Below are 14457 nucleotides of genomic sequence, written 5' to 3' on the forward strand. Positions count from 1 at the left end.
TTTCCAACTTCAATCGTGGATCTTTTAGTAGAACAATTTCATCTTCAATCGTAGCTTTTTCATCTTCAATAGTGGATCTTTTAGTAGAACAATTTCATCTTCAATCATGGATCTTTTGGTAGAACAATTTCATCTTCAATCGTGGATCTTTTAGTAGAACAATTTCAGCTTCAATCGTGGATCTTTTAGTAGAACAATTTCATCTTCAATCATGGATCTTTTGGTAGAACAATTTCATCTTCAATTAGTTGAACAATTTCATCTTCAATCGTGGATCTTTTAGTAGAAAAATTTCATCATCAATCATGGATCTTTTGGTAGAACAATTTCATCTTCAATCGTGGATCTTTTAGTAGAACAATTTCATCTTCAAACTTAGCTTTTCCAACTTCAATCGTGGATCTTTTAGTAGAGCAATTTCGTCTTCAATCGTGGATCTTTTAGTAGAACAATTTCATCTTCAAACGTAGCTTTTCCAACTTCAATCGTGGATCTTTTAGTAGAACAATTTCATATTCAATCGTGGATCTTTTAGTAGAACAATTTCATCTTCAATCATGGATCTTTTGGTAGAACATTTTCATCTTCAATCGTGGATCTTTTAGTAGAACAATTTCATTTTTAATCGTAGCTTTTCCAACTTCAATCGTGGATCTTTTAGTAGAAGAATTTCATTTTTAATCGTAGCTTTTCCAACTTCAATCGTGGATCTTTTAGTAGAACAATTTCATCTTCAATCGTGGGTCTTTTAGTAGAACAATTTCATCTTCAATCGTGGATGATTTAGTAGAGCAATTTCATCTTCAATCGTTGATATTTTAGTAGAACAAGTTCATCTCCAATCACGGATCATTTAGTAGAACAATTTCATCTTCAATCATGGATAATTTAGTGGAACAATTTCATCTTCAATCGTGACTCTTCCAACTTTAATCATGGATATTTTAGTAGAACAATTTCTTCTTCAATCGTGGATCTTTTGGTAGAACAATTTCCTCTTCAATCGTGGATCTTTTAATGGAACAAGTTCATCTCCAATCGTGGATCTTTAATAGAACAAGTTCATCTCCAGTCGTGGATCTTTTAGTAGAACAAGTTCATCGCCAACTGTGACTCTCTTTATAGACCAATTTTAATTTGAATCATGAGACTTTTATAAGAGAACTACCAACCCACTTTAATCATGGAAAATCATACCTGCCACTGAAGTTAAATTTTACTTTCCATACTCTGCTCTCTTTAAAGAATTTTGGAGTTAAGAACATAGTTTGTCTACTAAATATTTAGTGGCTACTATAATTATGTTATACATAAAAACATTTAAATTGTAGTTTACGAAAATAACCAAAAACATTAATAACAATAAAAAATTTACAAATTACTACGTCCATCAACAACTAAATTTTATTACAGTTACAAGTTACAAGTTCTACTCTAACAACTATGTATAATAAAATAACAAATTTCATTTAAACTGATAACGAAATTTGTCTGTTTTATTATTTGTTAGTTTTTATTTTTATTACAGGGTGTGTGTAAATTAATTGTTTGTTGACATTAGATGAGATACGTTCATCACGTGTTAACTAACTAACTGTCATAAACAAAATGCTCAATTAAATTTAAGAGTTAACTATTTAAATGAACAGCAAGTCAAGGTTTTTTTCAAATTTAAATTAAATAAATCATTTTTATTATTATTTATTTGATTTATGGACCCTGTAAATGGCCTATGTATTGTTGTAATTGTTAATATTTAATCATAATGTCAAATTGTATTGACCAATAATCAATCGGTGAGTAAATTATAGGTTTTACTCTGATTATGTTTATGTGTGAGAGAATGTGTGTGTGACGGCTAGTAACGGTAGTTTTAAGTTAATTGAAGCGTGAGTACTATTAACTACTTAACATTGTATTCGTCAATTAAGTTATTTACATTTTTTATAAAATTAGGGGGGGTATTCAATTAATACATTATATACATATGTATTTGGATAAACAATTTTAACTTCAAAATTTGATATTTCAATAGTAGCAGTTAATCTCCTATCCTGTATCATTTAGTAAAATAATTTCTTCTCCAATCGTGGATCATTTAGTAGAACAAGTTCATCTACAATCATGGATCCTTTAGTAAAACAATCATGAATCTTTTAGGGGAACAATTTCATCTCCAATCGTGGATCATTTAGTGGAACAATTTATTCTCCAATCTTGGATAATTTAGTAGAACAATTTCATCTGCAATTGTGAATATTTTAGTAAAACAAGTTCATCTCCAATGGTGGATCGTTTAGAATAACATGTAGATCATTTAGTAGAACAAGTTCATCTCCAATCGTGGATCTTTTAGTAGAACAATTTCATATCCAATCGTAGATCATTTAGTAGAACAATCGTGGATCTTTTAGTAGATCAATTTCATCTCCAATCGTGGATCATTTAGTAGAACAATTTCATCTTCAATCGTGACTATTTTAGTAGAACAATTGCATCTTCAATCGTGGATCATTTAGTAGAACAATTTCATCTCCAATCGTGGATCATTTAGTAGAACAATTTCATCTTTAATCGTGGATCTTTTAGTAGAACAATTTCATCTCCAATCGTGGATCTTTTAGTAGAGCAATTTCATCTTCAATCGTAGCTTTCGTGGATCTTTTAGTAGAACAAGTTAATCTCCCGTAAAAGGTTACCTCGCAGTCCAAAAGAATTGGAAACGATAACACTGCTGAATATGATCAACAAGGTACTTAAGAGGCTATAAACATCCATTCTCTCAACTAGCCGGACTAACACCCAGGCTCATATGTCGATCATGTCAACGTCTTCGACTTAAGCTGGCCACACACGGAATGATTTGTTCGCCTGATTTGTTATTAAACATTTTTAATTACTCGTGATTTTGTTCGCGCACAGCCCCACTATCAAGTAATAAGATGTCGAACACGAACAAATCGCACTCACAAATCACCCATATGTGGGCAGCTTTACTGATGAAAAAGGCTATAAAAGTGGGGAAAAAAACTAGAAAATCTGGATTATACTGACGATATTGATACATTCCTAAAACCAAAACAATGACAATTAACTTCAACGTTAAAAAGAAATTCACTCGCGTAATCAGCAGCTCGACTTGCGTAGCATATTTGAGAAATCTCGAGGTTGAAAATCTGACACTGCACGAATTAACGAAGCTCGAATATCAATCGGCCAGATTAAACCTGGATTTGGATTAGACTCCAAATGGATGGATTGGAATACACAATTTAGTCAGCGTATCGGAAGGCCAGCACAAACACGGAAGCGACAAATTGTGATGGAATTATCCAAACATAGATTACAATGGAACGAGATAGAACATCGTGCGAAAGATCGCACCCACTCAAATATATTCTAAAGGATATATTACATTCTAAAGGATTTTTACATTCTAAAGGATTTTCAAGTCTCACGAGTTCTAAATCAGCAAAAACCGTGTGAAAGAACGGTCCTCGTGGCACTGAATTTATCGAAGTCAGTCATGACACATTCTGCGAGGATATTTTCCAATCCTCCCTGCCGAACAATCTGAAGAGATGGATTGTGAACTCATTGAGTGAACGACACTGTCACAGCATTAACCGCCATAGCCACAAAAGTATCATGAGTTCTAAATCATCAAAAACCGTGTGAAAGGACGGTCCTGGTGGTTCTGAATTTTTCAAAGTCTGCCACCCTCTCCGAGGAATTCGTCGAGTTTACAAACATGATATCAAAATACCGTAGATATCATGTTTATCATGTCATCTCTATTGTTTAATTTCTACATCACTAGACAACCTGAACCTACACATGGTGTTGAAGTGATTTCGTACGCAGACGACTGTACGATTAAGGCGATATTGATGACTTATGTGGTTTGGTGAACAGTTATCTCAAGGATATCCATGCAATTTTCACTAGCAAAGTCATCTGCAACTCTTTTTGCCGCCAGAACGAAATGTTGGGTGTAACGTTCGACAGCCTCTTCACTGCATCTGCACATGCCACTGCAAACTCACACAAATTTCCAATTAGGAACAAGGTACTTGAAGTACTCGTTGGCAGCACACGACGTATGGAAAAGAAACCTTGTTGTATAAATCCAGTGTGGTCACTAGCGCTGAGTGATACCCAAAATGCCGCCTTACGGGCTCCTACAGATTTCCTTTGAGTACGATATTCATGAGGAAACAAAAGTCTTACGGTTCAAGGAACAAAACAGCTTCATTACTCACCAGTTCCTTTTGGAATGTCATCAAAGGAACCACAGTAGAATCCTAACCGAAATTATTATTGAATTTAAGCGATGGCCTGGGTTATGTTGAATCATTACTTGCGATAAAAAATGGATCCATTACAAATAACCCGAAGCGTAAGGGATTGTATTTGAAGCTCGGCCAACCAGCCGAATCGACACCAAAGCCAAACATCCATGGCACTAAGGTAATGCTCTGTATTTGATGGGACCGAAAGAGTCCTATCTATTATGCTGAAATCTGGCCAGACCATCACATGGAACTTTTACCCGAGCATTTGCCGAATAATGCCCAGAATTTGAGGCCAGACATGAAACCGTAATATTCCATCATGACAATGCTTGGCCACATGTTGCAATACCTATTGAGAAGTATTTAGAATGAATAAGTTTTGGAAGTTTTGCCTCACCCGCCTTATAGTCCAGACTTTGTCTCGTCCGACTATTTTTATTTCGATCGAAGTAGAACGCTCTCTCTGGGATACGCTTAACTTTGGAACAGAGTAGCCGAAATTGGCTTGATTCGTTCGTGGACTCAAAAGATGAGCAGTTCTTTCGGACAGAAAGATGAGAAAAGGTCATAGCTAACAATGGCCAATACTTCATATATACTTCACCTTCGTGAGAAGGGTATACTTATATAAGTTTGTCATTCCGTTTGTAATTTCTACATTTTTCATTTCCTACCCTATAAAGTATATATATTCTGGATCTTTATAGATAGCGGAGTCGATTTAGCCATGTCCGTCTGTCTGCCTGTCTGTCCGTCTGTCTGTTGAAATCAATTTTCTGAAGGCCCCAGATATCTTCGGGATCCAAATCTTCAATAATTCTGTCAGACATGCTTTTCGGTCCATAAATAACGGAGATATGAGCAAAAAACCGGGACAACCTCGATTTTTGACCTATTTTTTATCTATATATCGATCACTAAGTCATTAATATAGACAATATGGATATCTAATGATAGATATTTCAAAGTCCATTGCTACGATGTAAATAAGGCTATAGTAAGTTGAAAAAAAATTTGAAAAAATTTTGTTTACCTAAAAATATTTAAAAAAATTTATTTTAAAGTATAATTTGGTGAAGGGTATATAAGATTCGGCACAGCCGAATATAGATCTCCTACTTGTTTTTTTCGAAAGTTGTTTTTTTAAATTTTTTGGAATTTTTTTTTTCGATTTGTTATTTTAATTAATTTTTTTTTATATTTAGCTGATTTTTAAATTTTTTTTTTGTTTTTTCAATTTTTTGGTGAAATTTGGTGAAAAAAAAATTCGGATTCAAATTTTTTTTTCCGATTTTGACCCATTGTAGGTCCAACTTACTATGGTCTTATATACGTCGTTGCAAATATCTTTGAAATATCTATCATTAGATATCCATATTGTCTATATTAATGTCTTAATAATCCAGATATAGGTCAAAAATAGGTAAAAAATCAAGGTTGTCCTGGTTTTTTCCTCATATCTCTGCCATTTGTGGACCGATTTAGCTGATTTTAAATAGAAAACTTCTCGAAAGCATGTCTGACAGAATTCGAAGATATCTGGGGTCTTCAGACAATTGATTTCAACAGACAGACGGACATGGCTTAATCAACTCCGCTATCTATAAGGATCCAGAGTATATATACTTTATAGGGTCGGAAAATTATATTGTGGAAATTACAAACGGAATGACAAACTTATATATACCCATCTCACGAAGGTGAAGGGTATAATAATGAACTCGGTTTTACTGTTGTCAACAATTCTATTATATCTACAGTTTAACAGCTGTTTCTAAAGTAAATGATTTCTTAAACAATTGAAATCCCCTAATAAACACTCTCCCACTTTATGTTTACTCTACCTATGGTCCTCTCTCTCTCTCTCTGTCTCTCTCTTTCCACCAAAACGAGGTTTGTATACATTTGGCATATTTCCGTTTTCTTGTCAGTTACGTTTATTTCTTCTTCTTTTTTTTGTTCAATTGTTTTGTGTAAAACTCATATTTCATGTGAAATGAAAAGAAAAGAAAGAAAAAAAAAACACAAAGAAACCAAAAAAATAACAAAATTCTTTAACAATTTTTTTTTATAGGTTTTATAATTAAAGTAATAAAAGCAAGAAAACCATACACAATTTTAAAACATTAAAGGTGATTTTTCAGTTTCAATTTATTGTAGCTGTTGGTATCATGTTTTATATTTATTTTTTTATTTGTTAAATATTTTTTTTTTATCTTTAGTTTACTTTTGTTTTATTTTAATGTTGATATTTTGCTCAACTTTGTTTTTAGAGTGTGTTTGAGTATGAAAATAAAATGAATGCTCTTGACTCTTTTTTTTATTTTTTGTTTTAATTCAGTTAACCACAGTTTTATTTGCTGTTGTTGTTGTTGTTGTTTTATTATTGTTATTTTGTTTAGTTAATATTATTAACAAAACGAAGTTCTTTGTGAGTGAGTGAGTGGTTGTTTGGTTATTGGCCAAGTTGGTGAATCGCGTACGTACGGATCGTTAGTTAGTTAGTTAGTTGAGTTTGAATTTCTACTGCCTTTGACGTGTTCTTCACATGCGTTTTTCTTCTTTTTTTTTTTGTCTTTTCTGTTAATGTGATGTGCAATTGTTGTTACTGTTTAAAAAATAACGCTTAAATAAATCAGCCACAGTCATCAGCGTACATTAAGGTTGGCATCGGAAAAAAGTAGAACGTCTACAAAAACGACACTATCTATCTGTGTAACCAAAAATTCGTGACGTTTTTTAAAACAAAGATCATTTAAAATGGGTTTTTTTTGCCAGCAAAATTTGTTCAGTGTTGAAAATAAAAGTGTTTAAACAAAAATATATAATTAATGAAGAAAAGAAATTTTAGAAAATGAAATGAAATTATTTGAAATTTTAATGGAAAAAAAAAATATTTTGCAAAAATCATAAAAAATATAAAGAAAAATTTACACAAATCTTAAAATATTAAAACTAAATAAAAGAATTTCAGTTAAATGAATACAAAAAAAGAAATAATTATCAAAAATCTTATGGATTTCTAAAAACTAAAACAAGTGGAGCACAAAGAATACCAAGAAATTGTTTAAAAAAAATTCAAATTTACAATATTTTTTAAATAAAGGGTTTTTCAAAAAGAGTGAAATAAAACAAGCTGTGTCCGTGTCATGGCTTCGCACAGTGTTACGGAACAATAAAGATAGATCCAACTTGAAATTTCCATATTTTTGATAAATTTTTGGTGAAAAACCAATTTTTTCAAAAAATTCTATCTCGAATACAGGGCTGGTTCCAGACATATACGATATAGTTTTGGAATCTACTAGTCCCAGGCTACTTCCACTCTGGCGGTGATCCGATTCATGTCTTCTCTAAATTTCTTAAAAATTCACTTGAAATTTCCATATTTTTGATACAATTTTGGTGAAAAACCAATTTTTTAAAAAAATTATATCTCGAATACAGGGCCGGTTCCAGACATATACGATATAGTATTGGAATCTACTAGTCTCAGGCTACTTCGACTCTGGCGCTCACCCGATTCATGTTTTCTCTAAATTTCTTAAAAATTCACTTGAAATTTCCATATTTTTGATAAATTTTTGGTATTAAACCAATTTTTTCAAAAAATTCTATCTCGAATACAGGGCTGGTTCCAGACATATACGATATAGTTTTGGAATCTACTAGTCCCAGGCTACTTCCACTCTGGCGGTGACCTGATTCATGTCTTCTCTAAATATCCGAAAAATTCACTTGAAATTTTCATATATTTCATAAATTTTTGGTGAAAAACCAATTTTTTCAAAAAATTCTATCTCGAATACAGGGCTGATTCCAGACATATACGATATAGTTTTGGAATCAACTAGTCCCAGGCTACTTCCACTCTGGCGGTGACCCGATTCATGTCTTCTCTAAATTTCCCAAAAATTCACTTGAAATTTCCATATTTTTGATAAATTTTTGGTGAAAAACCAATTTTTTCAAAAAATGCTATCGCGAATTCAGGGCTTGTTCCAGACATACACGATATAGTTTTGGAATCTACTGGTTTCAGGCTACTTCCACTCTGGCGGTGACCCGATTCATGTCTTCTCTAAATTTCTTAAAAATTCATTTGAAATTTCCATATTTTTGATAAATTTTGTTCCAAAGAACAGAGTTATGAACCTAAGTCCTCGTAAATTACCCCAAAATCAAGCTAATTCTGATACAACCCAAGAATGAATTTGTTCTCTAGTGTATCCAAGAGGGATGCCAAAGAACGGTTCAGGGCCTATGAACGGTCGTTGGGCACCCATATTGGCTAAACAATCAGCAGGTTCATTACCAATCTAGACTTCATGGCCAGCACGAGGTGATTTCTTTGTGAGCACCGAGTTCATTCAAATATTTCCAGCAGTCCATAACAACACCAGAACTTATTTAATATGAGGGGCTTAGAGCACAAAGGGTTCATCATCAGGGTCATCATCATCCTCACTTTCACTTTCAATTCTTTCCGGAATTTCTTCCATTATTCCATGCTTTAAACCATTCATGGTAAATTGGTGGTATATAGCAAAGAAGATCCTGTAAGTTCTTGAATTTCTGAAACATTATTGATTTGACGCTGTTTTTTTGAGGAAGTTGTGGTAGTAACTACACGGCTCGGCCAACATTTCGAGCTTTCATATTTACTTTGGTGAAGTTTTCTTGCACATTCATAAGATCAACTTTGTATTAGATGATCATATTCAGAAAATTCGTCAATATTATTTTCAGATTCACTTATTTTTAATGATTTTACGTACAAAAAATAATAAAAAATCAACAATTATTAATATACTTGATTCCATTATTTTATGTTACCTTTTCTTTTTTTGGAAATAATCCACAAAGGTATTTGAAACAGGTGTTTTGATAACAAGTGATGAAATTAATCGCTAGATTTTAGCTAATCACTCATCTCAATTCACTAAATCAGTCCATGTGAAAAATTAATTTTAATATTTGCTTAGAGCACAAGGGGTTTAAGTGCTCATTTACCCCTTGTGCTCCACAAACGAAACAGATATTTTAATGACAAGTGCTAGAATTGGTCGCCATATCTCGCTAACGGATGAGAATCCCACATTCAACTCTTGTGCTATGAACTTCTCTGAACTTCACCTACTAACTCCATATGTTAACTCAATTTGAGAAAAATGGCACTTGAATCCCTTGTGCTTTAAGCCCCTCATATGATGATAAGGCTCTAAGAGCAGCCTGGCTATACGACATAACAAATATCCTAGTATTCCGTAATGTCCTTCTTAAACATTCATTAGAGCATATAAGGATGGCGTAAATCTCCGCCTGAAATGTAGATGGGATGCCCATCACATTTCGGATACTCTGTTCCAAAGTGAAGCGTATTGCTGAGGCAGCGTTCTGCATCGATCGAAACAAATAGTAGTAGGATGGGGCAAGGTCTGGACTATAAGGAGGGTTAGGCAAAACTTCCCAACCAATTCTTTCAAAAAGTTTTTCATAGATATTGCATCATGTGATCGGGAGTTGTTATGATGGAATATTACGGTTTCATGTTTGGCCGCATAGTCTGGGCGTTTTTCGGCCAATGCTCACTTCAAACGAATCAGTTGCATTAGGAGCAGGTTCCCTGTGATCAAATTGCCTTATCGTCATGGATATTTGGTCTTTGTGTCGATTAATTTTTTATGGCAAGTAATGATTCGCTGCTAAAATTATTTTCTATTATAGCCTTCTACCAGCATTTCGGACATGCACAATCGTCTTTTAAAGTCTCTCGGCTTCAATTCGTAGGGTACCCATTTTCCCTGCTTTTGGATGAATCCAGCTACTTGCAAACGTTTTGAAATTGCGGCTTGAGTACCTCCCAATGATTTTGAAAGTTGAGTTTGACAACAATCTTAAAGCCTCCAATTCTCGATTTTCAAACATTTTTTCATCTGCATTGAAGAGATTATCTAAAAGTCTCATAAGCAGCAGGTTTTCTGTTTATGTCCTTGAAGTAATCGTCAACTATAATCGAGTACTAAACGAAAGAACAACAATTTTTAATTGTTGAGCAACAATTGTACAAATGTAGGGAAAGTTTGGCTACTTTCCAGGCTCAAATTTGGGTGGAAAAGTGACTTAATTTAATCTACAATGAAGAGATTATCTGAAGGCTGCATAAGCCTCGATTAAGCTATCATTTCCTTGACATAGTTCCGGTTAGATTTGAGCAATTACCTGGGTTATGTTGATTTGCCACAGACCTTTGACTTTAGAAAACCTCACAAGAAAAAAGGCTAGGAGCGCTAAATCGCACGATCTTCGTTAGCAATTCACCTCAGCTCTACGAGACTTAACAATATCCTCAAAATTTTTCATGAAGAATATCCACTGTTGTCGACAGTTCTTTCCTGGGGAAAAACTTTCGGTTGACACGACTGTATGTTGGCGTTCGCTCTATGTTTTTGTGCTAACAATTCCACTGTTGTCGAAAGTTCTTTCCAGGGGAAAAACTTTCCGTTGATACAACTCTCGCTGGTTTGACAATTTAGGGAAAGTTTGTCTGCTTTCTAGACTCAAATTTCAATGGAAATGTGATTAAATTTAATCTACAATGAAGAGGTTATCTGAAGCTCGCATAAGCCTCGATTAAGCTAACCTTTCCTTGGCATAGATCCGGCTAAATTTGAGCAATGGCCAGGGTTACGTTGACTTTGTTGTAACAATTCCACTGCTGTCGAGAGTTGTTTTCTGGGGAAAAACTTTCGGTTGATACAGCAGTCGCTGAGTTGACATTTTTCGCCGAGTGAGACTCTGATTGTTCTGGAGCGTAGATTGCATTGCCGTTGAAAATCAGAATGTCTATTTTGCCTTTCGCTCTTTATTGTTGTAACAATTTCACTGTTGTCGACAGTTCTTTCTTGTGGAAAAACTTTCTGTTGATACAACTGTCGCTGGGTGGACAATGTAGGGAAATTTTGGCTCCTTTCTAGACTCAAACTTGAATAGAAAATTGATTTAACTTAATCTACAGTGAAGAGATTATCTGAAGACCGCATAAGCCTCGATCAAGCAACCCTCTCCTTAGCATAAAACCGGCTAAATTTAAGTGATGGTCTGGGTTATGTTGACTTTGTTGTTGTAACAATTCCATTGTTCTTTCCTGGGGAAAAAACTTTCGGTTGAGTTGACAATTCTTGTCCGAGTGCCACTCGTATTGTTCCGGAGCGTAGATCGCGTAGTCGTGGGAACTGTTGTAACAATTCCACTGTTGTCGACAGTTCTTTCCTGGGGAAAAACTTTCGGTTGATACAACTGTCACTGGGTTGACAATCTTTGGTCGAGATTCGAGTTGTCCCGGAGCGTAGATCCAATAGTCGTGGAAATGCAGAATATCTATTGTGGCATTTGCTATGTGGCACATAGCATCGTTATATTGGAAGGATAAGACAAGCCTATTTTTTTCTCATACATATCGTTCAATTAGGGCCAAATTAAATTTGTTATCATTGATCACTATGGACGTTAAAAGTCGCACCAACATCATTGCCGAAGAAGTGGCGATCACTGATGCTGTCAATCCAAAATCCACAGCAAACAGTAACTCTTGCCAACTGGTGATCTTCATGATGATTGTTATTGTCCCATTTTTGTCAATTTTGCTAGTTAACATAGCCATTCATCCAAAAATTCGCCTCGTCTGAATTACAAGAACCATTAAAACACTTTGTTCGTATGAACACATTCATATAGGAGAAAGTTTCAGCACTATCATAACAATTCCACTACTTAATCTCTCACAAGTTAACAAAAAAACGTATCAATCAAAATAACTAATCGCAAAAGGTTTATCGTATATCTTTATCCGTTGTAAACCAAGTAGATACGACCTGCATTTACAGTCCAACGTAGGCCATATCATCATCGTAATGGCACAAGTAGACTTGATACCCAACCTTGTTTGAACAAGATCATAATACGCATTATTTATCCCCTGCATACACATCGACAGCGGAATGCAACTTAGGAAATCTATTTCATCTTCCGACATTGAGGCTCCTATTCCCGCCATCCTGAAATCCTATCCCTGTGTTCACGTTCAACTGTTGAATGTCTCGCCATCTCATTTAAAGATGCTCGGCATTCCTACCTAGCTCCTAATGGCCGATACCTCGACCTCAAGAATACTATCGTCTAGTTTCGTACTGGACGGGATTGAAAAACCGAAGTTCCTCAAGAAAAAGGGTCTAGGAGCGCAGTAATAAATATGATCCGGAAGATTATACAAGCATGTCCATAGCATCTGTAATTCCATGAGTTATTTGCGTTAAGCTTAAAGACCGTGTTCAGTGTCAACTTCTTGGTCATTACATCTTTTTTTTTTCCATTACTCCTCTTGGGATCATATGACTTCCACAAAGCATCTCCATCTTACACGATTTGTTGCAGTTGTTTTCGCATCTTCCCATGTAAGATTGCACTGTCCTAGATCTTGGAGTATAGTATTCTTTGGTAGACCACGGATTCTTGAACCTTGAGGATTCCACTCTAGCACCATCCTTGTTATACTGTCAGGATTCTTTCTGATAGTTTGGCCAATCCACCTCCATTTCCTACGTTTTATTTGTGTTAGTATGGGTTCCTCGTTGGTGAGGTCCAGAGATCCGTATTGCTGATGTTGTTAGGTCAGAATATTCTGCATATGATTCTGAGGCACTTGTTAATGAATACCTGAAGTTTTTGCGTGATGGTGTTCGATACTAACCAAGTTTCACTTCAGTACAGCATGCGTTTGAATATTCTAAGCTTGGTACGTCTGGATATTTGTGAGTTTCATTACATCTACTGGTAACAAATTAAGTAGTGTGAAAAATGACTTTGTCGCTGTAGTAGGCAGTTTCCCTGTTATCAGGATTGCCATACTTCTCAATACCCTTTCAAAGAGTAAATGGTTAGAGGGCCTATCCATTGCCTTCCACCAGACAGACGACCCATAGATTAATATCAGTTTAGTAACCATGTCGATTAGCCAGTTCACGTTCCAGAGTCTATCTCGTGCTCATTTGCCCTATGGCCCTTTTGCAGACATTCATAGCCATCATGGCCTTAGATGCTCTTGCCGCAGTATTGAGTTTCCTGGATAATTTCCTGTCGACTATAATGCCCAGGTATTTTGCACTATCCGAGAGCGACAATTCGGTTCCGCTCAGTCGGGTTAGTTTTGCTAGGATTTGCACCCAAACCACTATCGATGCTCCATCGATTTAGTATTCCGAGTGCTCTATACACTTTATCCAATGTTTCCCCAATTTGTATGCCTTCCAAAAAATAAGATTTGTCATCAAAATAGGTTTGGAAACTAGAAATAGTCACTCGGCGTTAAATCCGGAGAATGGGGCGGAAGATGGATCAATTCGTAGCCTAATTCATTGACTTTTGCCATGGAAATTGCATATGTATGCACCCGATTGTGAGCAAACGCGGCACCCATCTTGCGGAAAGCTTTCTCATACCCAAGTGACCACTCAAAACTGAAACCACTGAGCCATGTGAGATGCCTATGTCTTTCACAAGCTCTCGCACTTTCGTTCTCCGATCGGCCAACACCACATCGTGATTTTTTCAATTGTTTCGGGTGTAAATCACTTGTTTAACATTGAAATTGATGGTACAGAGTTCCCATAGTATTTAACAAGCTTCAGTGATGAATTTTGCCGCAAAAATAACTCTTCTCAAACTCGAAATTCACTTTTCTCCACAAGTAACTTGGTAGTTTGCTATCAATGGCTGTCAAACCCAAACTAAATGACGCAGCTTGTTCAAATTTTGACAGGAGTCAGCTGAAATATGCCTATTGACAGGAACAGTGTTGCTCTTTCAGTTAAGAGGCGGGAAATTCAAAAAGTCACAGATCTTTTGACATGCCTATGTCTTCCACAAGCTTTCGCACTTTCAATCTCCGATCGGCCAACACCACATCGTGATTTTTTCAATTGTTTCGGGTGTAAATCACTTGTTTAACATTGAAATTGATGGTACATTGTTCCCATAGTATTTAACAAGCTTAGCTTTAGTTTGAGTGATAAATTTTGCCGCAAAAATAACTCTTAATGAGGACATGAAATTCACTTTTCTCCTCAAGTAATGTGGTTACCTGTTATCAATGGCTGTCAAACCC

General features: G+C 35.3%; 1 protein-coding gene across 2 annotated transcripts in view; it reads left to right on the forward strand.

Annotated features, from left to right (window-relative positions):
• The first annotated feature begins 6828 nt into the window (after positions 1 to 6828).
• The window catches only part of Pld (Phospholipase D), a 35406-nt gene continuing 27777 nt past the window's right edge, over positions 6829 to 14457 (forward strand). For both annotated transcript variants that reach the window (XM_065511034.1, XM_065511035.1), the window contains exon 1: positions 6829 to 6958. The gene's annotated coding sequence lies outside the window, so the exon portion shown is untranslated. The remainder of the gene's footprint in view (positions 6959 to 14457) is intronic.

Source organism: Calliphora vicina, chromosome 5, assembly GCF_958450345.1.
Source record: "Calliphora vicina chromosome 5, idCalVici1.1, whole genome shotgun sequence".
Lineage (NCBI taxonomy): Eukaryota > Metazoa > Arthropoda > Insecta > Diptera > Calliphoridae > Calliphora > Calliphora vicina.